The sequence below is a fragment of the Canis aureus genome, chromosome 36 (assembly GCF_053574225.1).
Source record: "Canis aureus isolate CA01 chromosome 36, VMU_Caureus_v.1.0, whole genome shotgun sequence".
NCBI lineage: Eukaryota > Metazoa > Chordata > Mammalia > Carnivora > Canidae > Canis > Canis aureus.
The window spans coordinates 4,655,956-4,679,136 of NC_135646.1; the positions used below are offsets into that span (position 1 = coordinate 4,655,956).

General features: G+C 43.4%; 1 long non-coding RNA gene across 2 annotated transcripts in view; it reads right to left on the bottom strand.

Moving 5' to 3' along the window:
- The window catches only part of LOC144305858 (uncharacterized), a 37,832-nt gene extending 17,654 nt beyond the window's left edge, over positions 1 to 20,178 (bottom strand). Inside the window, exons 1-3 of one of the 2 annotated variants that reach the window (XR_013372880.1) lie at positions 18,724 to 20,178; positions 13,005 to 13,227; positions 6,014 to 6,132 (exon numbers count right to left, since the gene is read on the bottom strand). This is a non-coding gene — a long non-coding RNA (uncharacterized LOC144305858). The remainder of the gene's footprint in view (positions 1 to 6,013; positions 6,133 to 13,004; positions 13,228 to 18,723) is intronic. The other variant, XR_013372881.1, reaches the window with a different exon arrangement.
- Between the last annotated feature and the right edge of the window lie 3,003 nt (positions 20,179 to 23,181).

Genomic DNA, 23,181 nt, shown 5'->3' on the forward strand with positions numbered 1-23,181 from the left:
GCACCAAATCATAAAGTCTGCCAGAGCACAGACGTCCATCGGGGAAGCCACTACGTGGGCCTGGGCTCCAGTGTGTGTCACCATCCTCTGCGTCTCAGGACGCAGAGGAAGTGTCCTCTCAGAGGACAACTGGAACTGCCTGTTACCTTCCACTTAAGAGTTGCTTTTCTCCCAACATTTTGCCACCCTGTGGCTCACATTCTGAGAAATTTATAATCAGTATAACAAACTTTTTTTCTAGGTTCTCGCTTTTGAATGCTCTCCATTTTCAAGAACTTGGGTTCCCATTCTAGGAACTACTGGTTGTTTCAATCACTGGGTTTCTCTACATATTTCTGAAAAGCTTGAAAAATCCAGTTGAATTGATGACATTGTCATTTTCTTTTTGCCACACAGAATTTCTCTAAAATGAACCATCATTTCTATGCCTTGTAGATACTCAGGCTTTCCCTTTAATAAATAAATAAATAAATAAATAAATAAATAAATAAATAAATAAATGCAACACCTTGTTTGCAAAGGGCAGCTCAAGTTTGAAAAATGTGCCAGGGAGATTTTTATGTGCACTCTGGATCAAGATTTCAGTCCACTGAGCTAGTCGAGCCTGCATTTACACTAGCAGGCAGAGGTCTCAGGTGGCCATTGCGGGCCCCCCCACACACTTACCCTCACAGCTTCTGTTCCAACCCCTGGCGCCTGCTCCACCAGTTGACACCAACTGCAAATAACTGTGAATTATAAACTTTCCCACATAAGAAATTGTCCTTAAGAAAAAAGATTGTTCTTTCTCCACTTGAGATAGCCACTTCAAATTTCAAATGTTAATGGGTTAAAGAATGCTAAGGAGGCAAAAACAAGGAGCAGACAATGGTAATTAAACCAGAATCAAATTACTACTTAAGAATAGACCCAGGAAAACAAAACTTGCTTCAGCCAAATTGAAACCTATTTAAGTTACAAGTTGAACTCCAGGCATTTAGCCTTTCAGCTTAAGTCACAACACAATTTCGGGATAAGTGTCTGCTGAGCACAAGGAGCCATCAGGGTGCCCTACACTGCAGCCAGATTCTAACACCTCCACCGGGCAACATCGTAAACTGCGTGGATAACCTAGTCAAATAGCCTCCTCCGCTTCCATAAATTCAATCGTGCCAGTATTTGTGAACACTGAATTCTGAAAATCATGTCATAAATAAAAATTTCACAAGCCACCACTTCTTCTTTAAACTCGGGCCATGGATCATTAAAAAATTATGAAGTTACATCTCTCCAAAATGTGCATGGTCTCCGGGGCCATGGGAGCCTTAGCAGAGGAAAGGGGAAGGCGCGTGGGCCCTGGAGACCCAGGCAGCCTTCCCCTTGGCCGGGAGATGCCTCACATCTTGTAACTCCCGCAGCTTTTCCCTTAGAATGAAACTCAGATGCTTGCCTCATCTTCCCAAAGATGCTGCCCAAAGTCCCCCATTTAGAAGTCCTCCGAGAACTTGATGACACCATGAAAACAACTGTATACCCCTTTGTAACTCCATATATTTAATTACCTCATGTGATTCCTCAAACTCGGTCTGTAATATTGGAAACACGTTCAGAGAGACCAAAAAAGATTAACTCTCAAGTCACCGGGCTAGCAAATACGGAAGCAGAACGCGCACTCGGGTCTTCTGGCTCCAAGTCTGTGCTCTTTGCACTAGGTGATGCTTTGCTCTCATCACAGAAGCCTCGAAATGTTGTGTCGGGTATTAAGGGAGGAGATGACACATCGGAGCTATGTTAACATACGTTCAATGCTGTGGGCATAGGCTAAAGGTAAGTTTCTTGCTCTCCAGAGGTAGACCAGTCGAGGCCCAGATCCTCAAATCAAGGAAAGATGAAAATATAACATTTTTACGTTTAAGAGAAAAAGCCTGCCTTCGAACATGTATTGGGACACGGATGTGGCATCGGTAGCATCCTGGCTTTTGTTCCTTCTAAAAATTAGCACACCATTCCTGAAGATCTCTTACACATCTATTTACAAGTGGCTATGAATTCAAATCAGCTGGCAATCCAGGTTCCAGCTGCTGCTTCTCCCGCTCACAAAAATCTCCACGAACCCCCAGGGTGCTAAATTACTACCTCCGTCCTCTTCGTTTAACCTCAAACTGGGTCACCTTCTAATCAAGAAAAATTAATGACTAGCAACATATTTTTCTTTTCCTCTTAATTAGAGTAATTCCACCCTGGCAGTAACTCTCAAACTGAAACGATGCTAATGACAAAGTTTTAATTCAGAGAAAAGGGACAAGCCATCAAAAAGTAACTAGCCCATGCCATGCCTGGTTGATGGCTAGTCCAGAGACCAGGCTCAAGGCCCACTTACTACAAAGCAAATGGGGCTTCAGCTTTGGGGACCCTCACACAGCCGGCCCCTCCCAAGGCCCGGAACTGTCCTGCAGTTGGTCACACATGTTTGTAAAATTTTCAGAGGTAAGACAGTTTAACCACAATTGGTTCAGATTAATCCCTTTCCATCCTAACTCTCCCTCGGCCCTACTTCCCCTCAGATCAGGCGGTACTACAGCAGCTGCTGGCATTTTTGGAATCCAGGCAAGGGGCAGTGTGGAATTCATTTAGTTTGGGTTTAGAGATCCGTTCGTCTGTGGCTTGCAGTCATTTCCATGTATAGGTAGGTTAGTGCCATCTGTCCTGGTCAAGAGGGCTTTCATGAATACTCCTCCCACCCCCAGGGCCCAGTCACCAGAGCTACAGAGAGAAAGGGCCAGAGATCACACCAAGTTACATTGTCTATATTGGACAAAGTACTTTAACTCCTCAGAGCCTCAATGCCTCAACTGTAAAATGTGGACCGAACATCACCTATCTCAAAGACTGACATGATTTATTAAAATTGATAATTATTAACATAGCGTTACTCTGTATCAGGCAGCTATGCTATATGCCTAACATACGTTACCTCAATTAAGCCCAAGCTTAGAGAATTACATTATTTGTCCAAGGTCACGATAAACTGAGGAACCAAGAGATGAATAGAAGCAGTCTTTCAACCCCTATGCCACACAAGGGATCGGCCTAGATGCTCAATATTACCATGGATGCCTAACATTTATGGGCATGTGGGCCAAGCCAAGACCAGGCACTCACAGGCGAGTGATGACAGCCAAGGTCACGTGGGGGGTGGAGGTTGTACAGGACAGACAGAAGGTCTAGGCTATTGTCCAAGGAGCAGGATAGGGATCATAACAGGCAGGGAAACAACCACCATGTGCCAAAGTGCATGCTAGGCATATCCCATTTATTTAAATTAAGATCCTTTTATATGTATTAAACCAGCAAAAGAACAAAAGTTTAAAAACAAAATAATAATATTCAATGCTGGCACCATTTTGCCCGCCTGCTACATTCATTTATCCATGTCAGGTATGTAAATTGCTACACTCCTGGAAAGCAATTTGACAACATATATCAGAAAACTTGAAGATATTCATACCCTTTGACACATTAATCCCACTGCTGGAAATGTATCCTAAAGAGATCTTTGAAAGAAAGCAAAAGATCTATTTACACAAAGATGCTCACTACAATGATATTCGTGATCCTGAAACTCTGGAAGCCTCTAAAATGACCAAAGGAGGGGGATTGATAGGTAAATGATGGCACTCCACCTTGATGAGCTCGTTAAAATGATTCACGGGATCTATGCAGAACACGGACAAGTACATCACACGTGCAAAAGGACTTGACAGCAATCATGCTATTTTTGCAACTGTAGATCTATATGGATGGAGGCAGGAAGCAAACCCAAACAATTACCTTAGGGTGAGGTTTTGTGGAAGATCTCATTCTCCTAGAGGACAGAGTCGAACGAGGACAATGGACAATTCCAGCAAACAGCTCAGCCTTGGCCCACCAGCCAAACCAGGACTCTGGCCTCTCCACCCTCCCCATCAGCAGCACCCAAACTGCTCTGAGTCTCAGTTTCCTTCATACTATTGTACTTAAATGTACTATTACCTTCTGGGGACAACCTCACAGGGTTATTGGGGGGTCATTCAGATAATGGTGTTTCACTTAATTTAAGAATATCTTTCTGGCATCTGTCCAGAAGACATCAGAAAGTTCGGGTGCCTGGGTGGCTCAGTTGGTTGAGCATCCGATTCTTGATTTCCGCTCAGGTCATGATCTCAGGGTTGTGAGACTGAGTCCTGTGTTGTGCTCCACATTCAGTGGGGAGTCTGCAGGAAATTCTCTCCCTCTGCCCCTCCCCCTGCTCATGCTCTCTCTCTCTCTCTCTCTCTCGCTATATCTCTTTAAAATCAATCAATCTTAAAAAAAAAAAAAAAAAAAGACAACAGAGAGTCAATGGTACAGCTCCAGGCTTCCATTCTAGATCTTGGGGTGGAACAGGTTTACACCCTGGCACCTAAGTCTCTAGCTCAAGTGCTCATATGTAATAAATGGTCTGGCCACCTCACTAGCCTTGCGAAGGACAGGCTCAAGTTAAGTCACTTTTTTTTTTTTTTTAAGATTTATTTATTTATTTATTTATTTATTTATTTATTTATTTATTTATGATAGACATGGAGATAGAGAGAGAGAGAGAGAGGCAGAGACACAGGCAGAGGGAGAAGCAGGCTCCATGCCGGAAGCCCGTCGTGGGACTCGATCCCAGGACTCCAGGATCGCGCCCTGGGCCAAAGGCAGGCGCTAAACCGCTGAGCCACCCAGGGATCCCCAAGTTAAGTCACTTATTGAGGGTAATGTTCTTACTCTTGCTATCTCCAGTGTTATCTTTCCTGACATGCTGGACCCACCTCTTCAGGGCCAAGAGATCAAATTCCTCAATTCTCCCTCTTGAGCCACCATCTAAAGGAAGAAATATCATTCTCCTACCTAGTTAGCCCTACCTTGCACCATGGTGGGAGCAGGGACTACCTGGAACCAGCCCTGAAGCCACTCAGGAACACCAACACTGTGAGCTGAGCCCCTCAAACCCAGAGCCTCACCTCTTCTCAGTCTGGTCCCCCCAGCATCTGCAAAACCAGCCTTCCCTAGTTGCTGTCTGGTAGACTCCAGCCATGTTTAAGGCCCAGCTCAGACCCTAGAGGACTGCTTCCCACCCCTGCCACTCTTGACATTTGGAGCCACGTAAGTGTTCCTCGTAACAGGCTGTCCTATGCATTGTAGGACGGTTAGCAGCATCCTTCTACCCATTAGATGCCAGTAGTAACTAACCCCCAACATCCAATTTTGATCATCAAAAATGTCTCCAGATATTGCCAAATATCTCCTAGGGAACAAATCACCCATTGCATCCTCCACTCACTGGAGAAAGATTTCCTTTCCCATCTATTCATTCCTGTAATCTATAATATATAAATATCTCCCTTTTATCCTTATTACTTCATCCTATTTCATCCTTTTTCTACCTGTCTCTTTCTACCTGTCTGTCCCAGGGCAGATCTGATGTTCTCCAAGGATACAGAGGCTGTATCCTGAACAGTGTTACATCCCCAGCACGTAGCACAGTGCATGGCACAGAGCAAATGCATAACAAGACCAGTGGAGTTCAGTGATGGCTTAGTGGATCCCATGACACTTCAGAGAAAAATAGAGATTACCTGACCTAGAGCTGTAACACTTCATTCCATCCCAGATTGGAGTGGACAAACTGGATGGTATGCGCATTTATTGGTTGAGGATAAAAAACTAGACTTTACTTTTTTTGCTGACAGAGATGCTCAAGAAAGTTTGGAGTTAAAAAAAAAAAAAAAGAAAGTTTGGAGTTGTGTTGGGGATTACTTTCAATAAGTTTCTAGTTTGAGATCTTGCTAAACCATACCCATGGGGTCTAAACTGCATATTCCAAGAGAAAAGACAAGAAGGAATACTCCCAAAGCCTCAAGGCATTGATTTACACTTGGTGAAACTCTCCCTAAATATCATCTGACTTTACTTACAATAAGATGTCCTGTGACTCCCCAGTGGATAGACTAACAAGTGAAAACGTGCTTACCCTGAGCCCTGAGGGATTTGGATGAGCCATGGGTTAGAGGCCACTGTGATCAGGGACATGAGGCACTGGAGCTCAGCATCAGGTTCCAAAAAGATGGATGCTGAGTTGTCTCCAATGCTCTAGAGAAGAAAAAAGAAAAAAAAAATTTTTAAAGGAAAAAACAAGAAAAGTGGATTTACTTTCTGTTGGATAAGCAATACCCTTCCCTCCAGCAAAATCTATGTAAATAACCTTGATGTAGAACACCTCTGAAAGAAATTGATCTTCTAAAAGATAAATTGAGCCTATGAGGAATTTTCTTAAGACTTTAAATGAGCTTAGAGAGCCTGAAGAAAGGATCTCTGCCCCCACCCTCTCTAGATTGAGTGTACATGCGTGCGTGTGCGCCTGCACGCATGGACTGTGCCTCTTTTCTTTGGTGGTCATTCGGGTTGCCCTGCCTTTATGCTTGGGACTCAAGAAAGAGGAGTGGGTGATTTCAGTGGGACCAGAGCCAATGGTGGGATTCAAGAGCTGTGTTTCCCCAGGCGTCCTCTGTACACTTAGAGGCCTACACCCCATCCCACCAAGCTCTAGGGCAGCTAAATAGCCCAGGCCCACCCCCCTCCCATTTGGCCTGGCAAAACAATGTCATGCATGGCCCTGTTAGCCTCAGAGCTCCTTTCTCCAGTGGAGCTAAAAACAGCATTCAAGTGAGGAGTGGGAGTAGGCAGGGGGTGGGGCCTGAGCTGTATCCAAGAACTCCCGGGAGACCCCCTTCAGTTAAACCTGTCCATAAAGGTAAGAGCAGGTGTGCTCAGTAAGGATCCTCAGCTCCCAAACAAATACCTTCCCTCTGTCCACTGAGCCTGGAAATCCCCAATGAGAGCTAAGGCTGAGAGGTGATACACCAGGAAGAAGTAATAAATCACCCTCAAAACATTCACTGCAAAGTATGAACCACTCCTCTCTGAGGTCATCTGCCCCCTTCCCCTACCCGTTGACCTCCCTTTTTCAATAAGGGTACCTTCTTATCCTTCAGGCTGGAGGTTCGATGCCTTCCCCTTCAGAGAAGGCTTCCCTGTTCACCCTGCCCTAAGAAAGTCCTCCTGGGAATCATGATCATGACCCCCCACTATGCTGGGGTTTTATCTGTGGTATAAGTATCTCCCCCACTCAACTTTAAACTCCCTGAAGAAGAAGATCATGCCCATCTTGCTCACCTGAGCTAGTCTTATGCCGCATTTCTAGCAGTGCCTGGGGCATAGCAGGCTCTTCATGAATACTGTGAAATTCACTCATTCATTCATTCATTCATCAATAAAGACTTTTCTCCAGAGAAAGTATTCAGATAAATGGCCAGGCATGCCCACAGACCAAACGTGTGACTCCTACTTACAATATAGTCTGTGGCTAACACAAAAATATGGCACTTTTAATATGGTGTGACTTTGTACCCAGAGCCATAACAAATCCCAGGTGACATGGTTTGCTAAAGACAGTTGTTGCAACCAAACAATAAATGTAGATTTCAGAGGAAAATCTATGAGTTCTAGGAAATATGGATGAGAGCCTACTGTCTAGGAAAGGCCAGTTTCAGGGCTTCTGCTGACCTGTAGGATCTCTACCTGAATACGAAGATAAGCAAAAGTATCACCTGAGCGCCTCACACATGATGGAGCTCAACCTAATAAGAGCTCGTATCTTTTAGGGAGATGTTTGTCCTCTAAGCTCAAGGCTATGAAGTGTAATTTCCACAAGACATATGTAAGTGTCCATTCTTTTATATTTTTTAAGATTTATTTATTTGAGAGAAAGAGCATGTGAATGAGAAAGAGAGAGGGGGAGGGAGGGGCAAAGGGAGAGTAGACTCTGTACTAAGGACAGAACCTGACACAAGGCTCCATGTCATGACTCTAAGATCATGACCTGAGCTGAAACCAAGAGTCGGAGGCTTAACCAATTGAGCCACCCAGGCGCCACTGTAAATGTCCATTCTTAATGCTAAACCTCTGTTAGAATAACCCCAGACTCCACTGAATATGAGAAGAAGGGAAGAAGACATGAAAGATTAAAGGAAAAAGACACCAATAGGTTCTTGAAAGTGTCAATCATGATTGAATTTACCTATTGCTTGGGATAGAACCTGTACCCCCTGCTGCCTTGGGGAGCTAAAATAATAACAGAACTCTGCATTCCCACCCCCACTTCACTGCTCCATAGTCATGTGTCTTGCTTTGGTCCCTCCCTTGGACTAATACACAAGAAGACTGGTCTGAAACATCTGTAAAACCACAGTGTAACCTGGAAATTGAAGGACAGAGCTTAACACATCAATATGAGACAGCCCGTAAGTCATGACTCAGGGACCTAACAAGAGTCCAAACACTAGATCTGCAGTGACCCTACCCCTTGGAAGACGTGTCTAATCAGCCAAATATAAAGAGGGTATCTAAGTTAGCAGCCAGGTAAAACAGTCATAACTATGCCTCCAATGGGAGAACAACTCCAAATAAATCTTAAAGCACATGAAGTTTGAGTCCATCAAACACTAAAGCTCAACAAGTTTCATTAATTTCCTGAAATGTACTTGCTTATTCAAAATCGAACATAAATTCTGTTTGGGTGATCATCTCTTTGAATCCCTAAACCCCACTTTTGATTTTCAATCTCAGACAAGTGAAGGAAGAAAAACGAATTCCTCAACTTTGAACTCCGAATATCCTGGCAACTTTGGGCCCCCCTGAAGGCTTCAGGTGAGATCCTCACTTGCCTTCCTCCAAATCTCCAAGTTCCATGGAAGGTTTCTGGTTGAGAAACTAAATACAGCACAAACTCCACTGAGGTCTTGGCCAAGAATTTTTTTTTTTTTTTTTTTTTTTTTTTTTTTGGCCAAGAATTTTTGAAATCAGTCACGTCAGACTCTAATAAAGAATTTAGGATTCTTTTTTCCTTTCCTTTTCTTTGTTTAATGTGGCATTGGCATGCAACCTTCCTCAGGTAGATCTCACCAACTGCAAATAAACAAAAGGCATATTTTAAAAAGACTTATTTATTTATTTGAAGGAGAGAGCATGAGCAAGGGGAGGGGCACAGGGAGAGAATCCCGAGCAAGCTCCCCACCAAGCTAGGAGCCTGTTGGTGGGCTCCACCTCACAACCCTGAGATCATGACCTGAACCGAAATCAAGAGTTGGAAGCTCAACCAACTGAGCCACCCAGGTGCCCCAAAAGGCATTTTAAATCTTATTAGTGGAGTTCCTTTTCTTACTGACAATACAATAAAGTAATGGCCTCTAAATTTAACCATTAATGAGCCTTTCCAGCTTCAAATATGTGTGAAATGTCACAAAGATTTAGATAGGAAAACATCTAACACAAACACAGGGGGACCCGTGAGGCAACTCCAAAGAGTTTCACTGGAAATTTGTCTTCTCTCCACCCAGACCTCAACACAACACACCTCTAGCAAAGTGAAGCAACATATTATTATTAACTGAGGTTTTGACCCTAAACTCCACATTGGGGGAACACTATTTTCCTAAACTATTAGACTTAACTAACCCCCAATTAAAGCAACATAAGGCTGATCCTATCCCACCTAAAATCTTCAACCAAGACACAGATTTTAACTTCTGCATGACAAATACCCCACAACTTAGTGGCTAAAAGTCATTTTCGGGGCACCTGGGTGGCTGAGATGGTCAGGCATCTCTTGACTTCTGCTCAGGTCATGATCTCAGGGTTGTGGGATCAAGCCCCACGTTGGTCTTCACACCCAGCATGGAGATTCTCTCTCTCCCTCTCCTTCTGTCCCTCCTCTCCTCTAAAAACAACAACAGTCATTTTCTTTGGTTCATGATTTGGTCAATCACGAATAGAAGGGATCTTCTCTTCTGGGCTGGAGCCCAGGTTAACACACGGAAGAGGGGAAATTGGGCAAGTAAAAGGAGTAAGGCAAGCCACAAGCTCCTGTGGACAAGTGCCCTCTCCTGAGGTGCAGCAGCTTCTGCCCACGTCTGCCTGGGTCTCTATCAGGTTTGCTGTGACACCCTTTGCCCCCAGCCTCTGTGCTTGCGGAGGACATCCCCCTGGGTCACCACAGCCACTCGGAGGCCCGGGGGTACCCGGGAGTGACAGCAGGAGCCAAGGCCTGCCTGCTAAGAGTCTGGTCACCCAACAGGTTGGAACATCACCTGGACTCTCACCCCTGCTCAGCTCTCCTCCTCGTCCTATTCCTCTGCTCCCCTATTTGGACCCCCTGGGGGGAACATCCAGAATCATCATGGTCACTTCACATGAACACACATGAAGGAACCCAACCTGAGATACTAGGGGAGTGCCAATAACCACGTCTGGTTTGAGTTTAACCTTATTGGGCCTAAGTTACCTCCAACCAAAGAACAAAAGACTGACCCCGACTATCCTTCCTACCTCTACCCCCAAAAAAATTTGTTTTAACACTTTTTTAAATTTTAAAAGCCAGACTCAGATTGACTGCACTGCAACATAGAAGACCCAGAAGTGTTAGTCCTGTTCCCATCACGTTGCATTGAAGGAACAAGAATGGCCTCACATCGTCAGCATCCTCTTCACTCTGGAGTCCCCACAGAACCTCACAACCACAGACGAGAGGCATCAGTCATCCCATTTTGTCTTAAGCAAGAGTAATAGTCAGAATTTTTTTTTTTAGATTTTATTTATTTATGTATTTGAGAGAGAGAGCAGGAGAGCGAGAGAGCATGTGCACAAGCAGGCAGAGTGGCAGGCAAAGGGAGAGGGTGAAGCAAGCTCTGAGCAGGGAGCCTGATGCAAGGCTCGAGCCCAGGACCCTGGGGTCATGACCTCAGCCGAAAGCAGACATTCAACCAACTGAGCCACCCAGGTGCCCCAGTAGTCAAAATATTTAACAACAGCACTGGGACAGGCACTAACCAACAGAACAGGTGGCAGCCTGAAAGAATCGGCATCCCTTGGTTCTCTGATTCTTCTTGGTTATAAAGGGTCTGGCCCTCTATAACCTGTAGCTTACTACTGCCCAAAGATAACATTTTGAACTTCTTTATTACCCCCAGTGCCAGGTCTGTCATCTACTATCTGGGTGTCCTCAGACACATTGTTTCATCCCTTCAGCCTTTGTTTCTTCTTCTGTAAAATAGAATAACAGTGATGCCCTCAATAGGATGGCTATGAGGATCAAATGAGATAGTACATGGAAACCTTAGTGGGAGTAAATTAAAGGGACCTTAAAATGTACAATGGCCCAAACACAAAAGATTGCTTGTTCACATGATAGACCCAGAAGTGTGAACCTGGTTCACTTTGGCCTTACCCCACGTGACAAATCAACAGCTCAGGCTCACTACATCTTGTGGCTCTGGGGCCACATCACCATCTGCATCCAGCTGGCAAAAGGAGGGAGTCGGGAGGATATAAACACCCACTCTTGGAAAGGGCTCAGCCTGGAAGCAACACACATCACTTCCCCTTACAGTGCCATGAAAGGACGTGGCCACATGTCGCCACAAGGGAGTCTGGGAAATATAATTTGGCCATGTGCCTGGTTACACGTCATCCCTCTAGGGGAAGCAGGCCCTGGATTCTGATAGCCAGCTTGCATTCTCTGCCCCAGAGATTAAATGTAAGCAATTGCTCTTACTCTTTTTGTTGGGTAAGCCAGTAGGTATTTGCCAATCATTTGATAGATTCGGTGAAAAAAAGAAAGAATAAAGCAAGCAAATGGATGTTGCAGGGTGGAAACAAGAAGAAACAGGAATAGGGACGAGCGGAGAGAGGAACGTGTAAGGGGGTGGTACACAAAATGCAAGTGGTAGAGGAAGCAGTTCATGTCCACCGCACCAAGAAATGTTAGAGAGAGAGTCTTCCTGGGACTCCTCACCAGGACCCCACGGCAGGCACCCAAGCTTGGCCTTCCAAGTCATGGCCTCCAAATGGTTTGAGAGTCCCCTTACGATCCTCACACTCACAGAGCAGCAGAAAAACCCTCTCTTGCCTTGAACTTCAGGGTGTTGTAAGTCTTCAGGCTGAACCAATTTGCATGTTCAGCTTTGAGTGGGTTAAGGGCCAGAGGAAAAAGCCTGCCACTCTAACTACATCCGAGGAGTGTGCTCAGTTCTCGTGGATGGTAATTAGCATCCCGCTTCTTTACTCTGCCTGTACAGTATTTTCAAATCAATTGCTCAGCATTAGTGATTCTGCTGGGATTGATTTAATAGTCTAATATGAAGTCTCAGCCCTTCTGTACAGGTTAATTACATGTGGTCTTATACATTCTAATTTAAAATACTGCCTTTGCAATTATCATCAGCACTAAAACGGAGCACTAGTAATGAAGCTGCGCTTGAATTTTTTTTCTAGAAGTAATGAATTGAAAAACTGAAATGACTTTTAATTTCTTAGGCGCTTACCATTTCAATATCTCTTCTCCTCGGCGAGAAATATAAATCAGAGTCTCCTCCTTATTGCAGATTGTTATGAAAACAGGCAAGATTGCCCTCAAGGAAGCAGAAGGCTTTGATTTTGAAACAGCCAAGATTTGATTATGTGAATTTTTGACCAACCGAAACGGCACTTCCGGTACCCTAATCCCCCAGTTAGGTATGTATTTACGTGTGAATGCATACCTTTGACAAACGCTTACATGGTGTTTACTGTGTGGCAGGTATTGTTCTAGAACTTTGTAAATATCAACAACTCTATGAGGTACTGTATTAGTTATGGAACAAATTCCCCCAAATGTATCAACTTAAAACAATTAAACATTTAGGGGCGCCTGGGTGGCTCAGTCCAATGGACGTCCAACTCTTGGTTTCTGCTCAGGTCAGGATCTCAGGAGTCGTGAGATCAAGCCCCGAGTCGGGCTCCATGCTCAGCAGAGAGTCTGTCTGAGATCCTCCCCCTGCCCCTCCCCACCATGTTCTCTCCTCTCTCTCTCTCTCTCTCAAATAAGTAAATCTTTCTTTAAAATAAATAAACAAAAACATTTGTCTCACAGTTTCTGTGGGTCAGGATTTGGGGAAAAGCTTAGCTGGGTGGTTCTGGCTCTGGGTCTCTTACAAAGATGGAACTTGGGCTGGAGCTGCTGTCATCTGGGGCCAGAGGATCCACCTCTCCTGTGGCTGCTGGCAGGGCTAAGTTCCCGCCAATGTGGATCTCTCTACAGCCAGCCCGAGTGTCCTGGCTTCATGGCATCTGGCTTCACCTTGAGCAAGTAATCTGAGAATAGGAGAGGCAGAAAGTACACAGATTAGAAAGACAGGGAACAAAGCTGAGGCCGCAGTATCTTTTATAACCTGATATCAAAGTGATCCATGTCACTTCTAGCATATTCTCTTGGTCACCTGGATGACCTTGGTACAGTGTAGGAGGAGATACACAGGGTGTGAGTACTGGTAGGTAGGGATCACTGGGGGCCAGCTGGCTACCACAAGTAGGTGTTATTCTTATTCCTGATTTACAAGTGAGGCACAGATGGGTGAAATCGCTTGTCTGAGGTCACCGTTAATAAATGGCAGAGCCATGATTTGAATCTGGCTTATCCTTCGGCCTCTAGAATCCAAGCTCTGAACAACTACTCACACACAGAATGGTGCACACTCATTTAACACAGGGTTTGAAAACAGCTTCTAGGCCAGCCAACAGCGCTTGTTCTAAACGAATAGTTGATGGAAACCCTTTGCTGAGGATACAAGCTCTAAAGGATTCGCCATCACCAAAAAAAACACTCCATGTCCCCTGGCTTCTGTTGTATGAAATTAAATATTCCTATTTGCTAGAAGAAATCCTTTATTTTCTTGGAAAATCAAACAAACAGCCATCACTATCCTTAGAGTCTTTCTAAATATTGTACCTCCCATCGCACCACTAACCCATTTCTTCCTGTTCAACTCTCTGAGGAGATGAGGTCAGCTCTGTGGAAAGACACAACTTGTGCTAAAACCCATTATTAATCACACTCATCTTTCACATCCAAGGGCACACTATCCAGACCCTCCGGGGGTCCCTGATACCAGCTCTGGCATCAGATTCGTGTCTGAACATCTGTGGATCAGAGACCAAGAAGGATTGATCATCAGTGTGTCTTAAAAGGGATTCTGCTGGCCTGTATTCTAGGGACTTAACATATATTATTTCATTTAATTTCCTGTATCCTATAAATGTAATCATGATAATCATAAATCACAGCTGGAAGAGATTGTAAGTTTACTATGCACCAGGCTCTATGCTAAGTGCTTTACATACATTAATTCATTTTATCATCAAACTTGAGAGGAAAATTTGACTATGGTTCACCATATTACAAATAAAGAACTTGAAGCTCATAAAGGTTAAATGACTGGCCCAAAGTCATAGAGAGGTGGGATTCAAACCTGAATGTTTTACTCTAAGAGCCCTCTGCTTTCTAACCCTACCAGGAAGCATAGGGACAGGGACATTAATCGTCCATTTTTATACAAAGCAGCTAAGTGCTACTCCCCACCTACCCTGAGGCCTGTCCTTTCACATCTGAATGGTCTATTTGAGGATTTTTCTAAATAAAGACAATTCCTTTTCTAGAAGAGATTCTGGGGCCAGGTGTTAAGATGCCTTTTTTAACTTTTCTCCACTGAAATAAAGCAATATATCAGGGGGTTAGCAAGTCTTCTTAAAGGACCAGATAATAAATACTTCCAGCTTTACTTCTGGGCCATATGGCCTCTATCACAAATACTCAACTCTGCCATTGTAGCAAAAGCAGTCATGAACAATATGTAAATTAATAAGCATGGCTGTGTTCCAATAAAACTTTATTTATGGACCCGGAAACTTGAATTTCATATAATTTTCTCAAGTAATGAAATATTCTTCTTCTGACTTTCTTTCAACCATTTAAAAATGTAAAATCCATTCTTAGCCCCTGGGTCTTACAAAAACAGATGGCCATAGTTTCTGGGCCTCCACGATTTACAACAGAGGAAGTCAAATTCTCTCAATGAGTTGAGTGACTTGGATTTTATCAAATCAACAAAAAGCCACTTCTTGGGAAACATTGTCTACAGGGTTGTTTTGAACACAAATGTACAGGGATAAAATCAAATGGATGCAATTTCCCACTTTTCTCACTTTCCACATGCTTCCCAAAAGACTGGCCGGGGAAGTCAATAAAGGATGTGATGTGCCCTCAGCAAATCATGCCTTTATGACAGAGACTTCATTTCACATTATCTCTCCTGTTAGATCATAACAGGGGCTGAGCCCTACTCACCTGTATGTCCCCACACTATCCCATTCCAGCCTCTTCCAGAACCTTAACTGTAACCCAGGGGCCATATTGCCCAAACCAGAGACAAAAGCCCAAGGCCTAGCAAGGGTGGTTTGTGGGGGGTTTTTTTCCCCCATTTTGTGGGTTCTGTTATGTGAAAAGTTTAACAAGGATATTGAAGCCAAATCACATTTAGTTGAATATTTAATAAAATATCTTCTTGAAAAAGTAATAAAATTATTTAAAATTGGGTCTATACTGGAAAATCCTAGATATAGAACACCATGAATTGCAGCAGGTTTTCAATAAATGTTAAATTAAAAAAGAAAAAAAGAAGAGAGGGAGGAAGGCAGTGGGTGGAGAGGGAGGGAGGATAGAGGAGGGAGAGAGGGAGGGAAGGCAGACAGGCAGGCAGGAAGAAGGAAAAGGCCAAATACAGACTCCTTCCTATTAGGCTTGCCCCTAATGCGTTCAATAATTTATTTAATAGACGACAACTCTCTAGCAAAGTCAATGATTCACTCTACATCATTTCTGAGTAACATACTATTTTCCAGAAATACTATCCTCACTTCTGTTCAACTACCTTTTATAGTAACAAGGGAAATTATTTACATTTGTATGTACTTTTTAAATTTTAAGAATATCAAGATTATGTTCAATCTTTCCACTCACTACATCCAACCACCCTCTGGAACACAGGGTAAGATAACCTGGCTTCCCCATAATACACAGTACAAGTTTCTGTGACAATGGGACCAACCCCACTAGACTCCAGGGGTTGGAGGGCAGAGACAGTCTTATTCACTTTAGCATTCTGGGGACCTGGCACTGAACGGCATTTGATAAATGTCTGTAGAATGAATGAAAAAGCAAATGAGGGAAATGTTTCACCTTAAGAGAATTAAAACCTATTTTCTAACAAGGCAAGAGCACTTGAACAAGGCAAGTGTTCCTGGGAGATAAGAGACACGGGGAGAATCAACAGCAAGAGACAATGGAGAGTGTCGCACATGTCGGGGAGGGTGACACCACAGGGATATTCCCGTGCTTAGAGCAAATGCTCCCTGTAAGAAATGACTTGATGGTAAGCCATCTAAGCTTACCTCTTTGCCTAAAATGAGAAAATTTGTCTTAAACTGCCCTATGCTTAAACACAGGTAAGTTTCAATCAACATTTTCTAGGATAAGGAGAAAAGCAAGGAAGTCCAAATACAACTGTTAGATCCAAATTGGAGCTACTGTCAAAGTTGTGTTTTATTTTGCAAAGACCACCAACATTAAAAACAGCAATCATCACTGTTTCTGAGCGTGTGTCTGGGTTGTTCCTCCAGCTAATATTCATCTCAGCCAGAACGATCTAGTGCTTTTCTGACCTCCTGACCTTGTCTGAGTCTCAATCCATTGCCACCAAATAAATACCAGTCAGAAATGGAAGTGTCATTAGTTTCCCTGTGTGTGGAAATCAGGGCAGTTTTCCAGTCGGGGCACCCACAGGGCAAGGAAAGTGACTTTTGTATTAGGGAAGGGACATACTCCTTGGGCAGTTGTTTACTGGCGCACCAGCATAAAGCCTCACCTCACACAACTCAGCCAAACCACCTTGGCAGATGGGATGACCCTACACATGAGGCCATGGGGCAGGCTCTGGTCTCCTCCAGGGCCTGGCTTTGGGAGACAAAGAACAAATGGGGTTACTACTTTTTATATTCACACTTCTCTACAGTTGCTTTTGGGTTTTATTTTGTTTTTATTTTATTTTACCAGCACAGTTTCTTTTATAAGACATAAAGTATATGCTCCTTTCTATCTAGCCTTATAATCTGAGAGAAGTCATTGCTGTTTTCTCATGCAATCTACCATGGGGTAGTTAAGAGATATGGCCAAGACTGGCTGGCTAATCCCCAAATCCATTTCCTCTTCTTCCTTGGTGCACAGCCAGCCTACGCTTCCCAGCACCCTCCGCAGTAGGTGTGTCCATGAACGAAGTTCTGACCATGGATTGTGAGTGGAAGCGGTATACACCACCACTTCCAGATGTCACCCATAAAAACCATTCCCCCACTACTATCTTCTTGTAGACAAGCACACTGACTCTGGGAACCATGTGTCAAGATGGCAGAGCCACAAGATGGGAAAGGCCTGGGTTCCTGATGACTTCTTGGATGACAGCCACCTACCCATCATGAACACTATTGCAGACGTCTATTAGTTTACCAAGGCTGCTGTGACAAAGAACTACAAACTGGGTGGCTTCAACAACAGAAATTTATTGTCTCATTCAGTCTCCAGTTCTGGAGGCTAGAGGTCCCAGATTAAGGTGTTGGCAGTGTTGGTTTCTCCTGAGGCTCCCCTCCTTGGCTTGTAGATGGTCCCCTTCTCCCTGAGTCTTCACTTGGTCTTCCTTCTGTGCCTGTGTCTTAATCTCCTTTTCTTACAAAAACATCAGCCATATTGGATTAGTGCCCATCTTCTCAACCTCATTTTAACTTAATCACCTCTTTAAAAACCTTATCTTCAAATACAGTCACGTTCTAAGGTACTGGGTTAGGACTTCAACATATGAATTTTAGGAGGGACACAATTCAGCCCATAACACATAGCCAAGCCCAACGTCAATGAGACAGGGAAGTGGACCCCACCTGCCATAGCAAAGATGGGAAAAGCAGCAAGATATGAGCAAAATAACATAATCCGCCACCAGCAACGATGATATGGTGCTGTAAGTGCCAAGAGGAAGTATAACATAGTTGGATAAAATTCAGAAATACTTGGCATTCAAACCCCTTGAAAATCTGTCTCCTGATTATCTCTCCTTCCTGACTTCAGCTTTACTAAAGAATAGCATCGAATCCCTGTACAAAAGGTCAGTGACAAGTACAATGTGATATAGTAGAAAGAATATACCCAGATCCCTAGGACCTGCTACTTTCTACATGAGATCCTACTTTCTCTTCCAGCACGAGCCAAAAACCATCTGTGTGATCCTGGGGAAACTGTTTTCTCTCTCAGGATCTATAATCTGATTTCTAAGATGAGGAAACAGACTCTAAGGTCCCTAAGATTCTTTGACCTGGTTTCTTTTCTTTGCAATGTGTGTTCCAGAGAACATTAGTCCCAAGTGATCCCATGCAAATAAATGTTTCCATGAGCAAATCACTTGGAAAATGCTGCCTACAATATCCCTTTCCTAGAATACCAAAGGTTATGAGAAGTCCTGCAATTAAAAAAAAAAAAAAATCCTGTTTTACTTCAACTGTTTCCCAGATGTATTTGGCCTAAGAATTTCTCCTTCTGCCCCTTGTAACATGGCCCAAAGCAAGGAACTAACTCCCTAGGTACACACAGGTTTGGAGAGTTAGATTTGTTAACACCCATGTCCAGCCTCTCCTACCTGCCCCCAGAGAGCATGGTGCTCAGCAAATCCTTGCTTCTAAGCCAGGAATTCCCACAGACTAAGACGTGGTTACCTCTCGCAGGCCCTCTGGGGCCACAGCTCCATCTTCCCTGTTGTCTAAGAGCTCCACAAATAGGGTAACAAGAGCAACCAGGCATCCCATGCGCCCACTGGCTTATGAGGACTCCATGCCCTTATTTCCAACGCTACTCAAAAGACTTTTTGCCCCTCCTTTCTGGAGATTCTCTTCAGTCTCTAACATATTTTCAAAATCTCTTCAGTAATGGCACCTCTTCATCCTTTGCAGGGGAGATCTGAGTTTTGGAAACAGTACATGTCCACTGGAGCCAAGTCTGGTGAATACCTTGGGCGCTGAAGCTGAGAAAGAATGTTTCTGCCTCGGAAATGGAGAGTACGATCCACCTCATCATTCAGTCAGCCTCGTGCTCATCTGGCTCCCAGGCTTCTGGAACAAGAATAGTCGTTCCAAATGAGATTGCCCGTGCATTCCGGAATCTCCACACACCATATGCTGAGCGGTCTGTGGCTCCCTTGAATGGCAAACAATTATGTCCACTTGTTTGTTTTGTTCCTTTATTTGGCCCCTTGTCTGAACAGAGACACAGAATCCAGTGTTTCTTGCATCGTGAGTTCTCGTGGGGCCACTCGTGTTTCTGTTGCCAGCTATTGTTCTGAATTCAGAAGACTATCCCCAAATTGCGCACTCGCATCCCTAATTGAACTGAAGCCATCCTAACACCTCCTCATCTCCCCCTCTCCTCTTATCCCCTGCATAGCATCTCCCTGCCTCTCTCTGGCTTTGATCCCGGGGTAAGGATTGTTTTGTTAACACGATTCCTGTTATTCAGTAGTCAGCTTACGTTTTTTTTTCTTTCCTTCAGATAATATTTAATTGCTTTAACACAACTTTTGCAAGGAGGCAGAGGAGTGTTCTTTGAAGACCCAAATTATCCTCAAAGCTGGTCTCTCAATGTTGCAAAGATTCGTGCTGACTTTTAATAACCAGAACGCAAAACAAAAGAAAGTTTTTCTACCACCTTCTCTGAGAGCATTCGAACTGTGTGGCTATATAACCAAAGATTGTCAGAGCTGGAAGGTCAAGTCAGGGTCATGGATTCTTAATGGGTTCCAAACTTCTTTAGCTATGGGACTCCTTTCAGGCAGAAGCTTCCAGAATCCCAATTATTAAACAAAAGCAGTCAGGGTAGTTTAAATCTTCAGATGGGCTTTAAGTGCTTCCTTGTTTACAGGTCTACCGAAGTATCTGAAGAATCTTCTCCTGGATTTTGATCACAGCTTAAAAAGACAGGCATTTTACTAAACTCAAAAGTGAGGTCCAAGGACATCTGGGTGGCTCAGAGGTTTGGCACCTGCCTTGGGCCCAGGGCGTGATCCTGGAGTCCCAGGATGGAGTCCCACATCAGGCTCCCTGCATGGAGCCTGCTTCTCCCTCTGCCTGTGTCTCTGTCTCTGTCTCTCTCTCTGTCTCTCATGAATAAATAAAATCTTTAAAAAAAAAAAAAAAAAAGTAAGGCCCAAACAGAATCAACTAGTACAGCAAAAAACAGAATCTTCACCTCCTTGTTCCTACACTAGGTGTAGCTGTAAAGCCAGCTGTGCATCTGAAGCACTGGGGAGCTGGTTAGAAGCACCGATTCGGAGGCCCCAGCTGCTGAGGATTCTGATGTAGTAGCTCTGGAGTGAGAACTTGGAATCAGCACTTTCTAAAAGTTCCCTGAGTCTCATGGAAACCCAAACTTAGGAACCACAGATTTGTAGTATCCAGTCCTCCATGCCCTGGTATCAAAGGCCAATTGATTCTTCTTAGGAAAAGCAAACCAACCCACAGAAGAGCCTAGATTTGCTTATGATGTGACCATCACTACAAATAATAAATTGGGACTGCTCTAACCAGGCCCAAAAATTAATTAGTGGGTTCAATGGGTTATTTACGAAATACCATGCAGTAGTAATTTGACCAATGTTTTGTATTCCTAGGTAATTGTGCGGCACTTTATAGGAATAATCTAACAGTAGAACCTTAAGATTGATCATGCTTCACCTTTTACAATGTGGCTTTCCATGAATTATCTTTTTCAGTTTGTTGGACAATCCACAATATGGGTAAAGCAAGTCTTATTTTCCCTATTTTATACGCAATACGATTGAGATTCATAGAAAAGAAATGGTGCACTGAGAAAACATAGTTAGTAGAGCTTGATCTAAAACCAAAATCTTGGATTCTGAATCCAATACACCTCCTTAATGCATCAAAAAAAAAAAAAAAAAAAGATCCATACTACCACAGCCTCCTCTTTTCTGCTCACTCCAGCATAATCACAAATGGTATTGTAAAATGGAAAACTCGATAACTCTAATAGCTATTAAAAAAACACTATTGATGCTCACAGCCAGGACCTCATGATGTTTATTCTAATGTCCTCATTTACTACTAAGCTATCATTGTAAAATGAAAACCGTTCAACAGAATTGTATCCTTTGACTTCCCGAAATCAATTTCTGCTTAGGCTAGGAAGTACAGTAGTAGGGTAAAACTCAAAAAATGGGAAGACTCTACATCAGAAATTGTTCATCAACAACAACAATAAAAAATCAATATTTATTTCAATTTTAAGAGGAAATAGAACTTGTTAGGAATCAAAATAAGGAAAAGCTACTTAAGAAATGTGAGCATTTCATACTTGGGTGACATTCAGAGAACCAGGTTTGCCATGGCTAGAGTAATTTGAGGATTTTTTTTCTTCTCCTCATGATCAACCTTCCATCAGTGAAGTACACAGAGGATGTTGCAATTTAATTATTACCCTGGCTAAAGTCCTTGCTCTATCCCTAGGACTTCTCATTTCAGTTACGTGGATGTTGTTGTTGTCACCCAGACATGAGAGAGAGCAGAGCAGATGGCTTTGACTGAACCTGAGGATACCCCAGCAACACTCCCCCTGCCCTGGGGAGATGGGACCAGTCCCTGTGCTCCAAAATCTTTACCAGTCAGAAGGTGGTTTCCTATCCTCTCCTCCCTCCCCACTAAATCCCTCTGCTTCCCCTTTCTCTTGATCATTGCCTATTTCACTGATCCTCTAAGAGATAGTTCTGGAAGTCTTACCCTGGGGCACCTGGGTGGCTCAGTAGGTTAAGCGTCTGCCTTCGTTTCAGGTCATGATCCCAGGGTCCTGGAACTGAGCCCCACATCTGGCTCCCTGCTCAGCAGGGAGTCTGCTTCTCCCTCTGCCTCAGGCCCTGCTCATGCTTTCTTTCTCTCAAATAAATAAATAAAATCTTAAAAAAAAAAAAATAGTTCTGGAAGTCTTGCCCTGGGGCACCTGCGTGGCTCAGTCGGTTAAGCATCCGACTCTTGGTTTTGGCTCAGGTCATGATCTCAGGGCTCCTGAAGGGCTCCAAACTCACCAGTGAGTCTGCTAAAGATCCTCTCTCTCTGCGCCTCCCCTGACTCACACACACACATGCTCTCCCTAAAATAAATAAAATAAATAAATAAATCTCTAAAAATAAAACCAAAATAAATAAATAAATAAATAAATAAGTCTTTCTCTACCCAGGATTAAAATGTACTATAAAGCTACAAGAGTGAAACAACATAGCAGAGGTTCAGAAATAAAACAAAGGGATCCCAGTGTCCACTATGTCTATTGGTAGCAAAATTGTTTGTCTCCCTCCTTCCCCTTCTCCCTCTCTTCTCTCTCTCTGTCTCCCTCTCCCTCCTCTCTCGCTTTCTCTCTCTCAGCCCCCCTCTTTCTCTCTAAATGGATCAGTAGGGGTATGAGGTCTCTTTGACTCCCTCTGGACACCTAAAACTGAGAACAGAATTGAAGGACAGCCTGTCACCCAAGTTCCAAAGGAAAGAAGACACATTCTGGGTCTGATAAAGGAGGTAAAGGGGGCTGAAGGCAGTAGCCAGTGAGAGGGAGGGAGCAGGGGAAGCAGAAGAGGAATCAGAAAAAAAATCCTAAATAGGAGTTGTTTTTTGCTGTTGTTACTTTAATAGGATGTTATCCTTCCTGTGTCTCACTAACCTTTAATGAAACCACCACTTAACAAAACACATGCAAATATGCCACAGTAAATAACTATGGGGACTGGGCTTGGGAGAAGCATTTTCTCTGCTTTTTTATAGTGGAAACAGTCTTGTTTCTAAGTGGACATCTTTGACCCAAGAATACTGAGATTCATTTTATGAAAATAATTGGTCAAATTTTAAAAAGATGTAAAAATGATATTTATCTCCAAGTTATTTATGACAGTGAAAAATAGGAAACAACCTCAAAGTGCTGCAACAGAAGGCTGGTTAAGTCAATTAATGTGCACCCATACAACCAGGTTCTATGCAGCCACTTAAGAAATAGAGTAGATTGTTATGGAAACATAGCCGCGGAATATTGTTAAGTGAAAAAAAGCAGCTAATAATAGTATGTGTAAGAGAAGATGACTTTTGAAAAATATAAAGATAGTTGCATAGGAAAAAGGTCTGGGA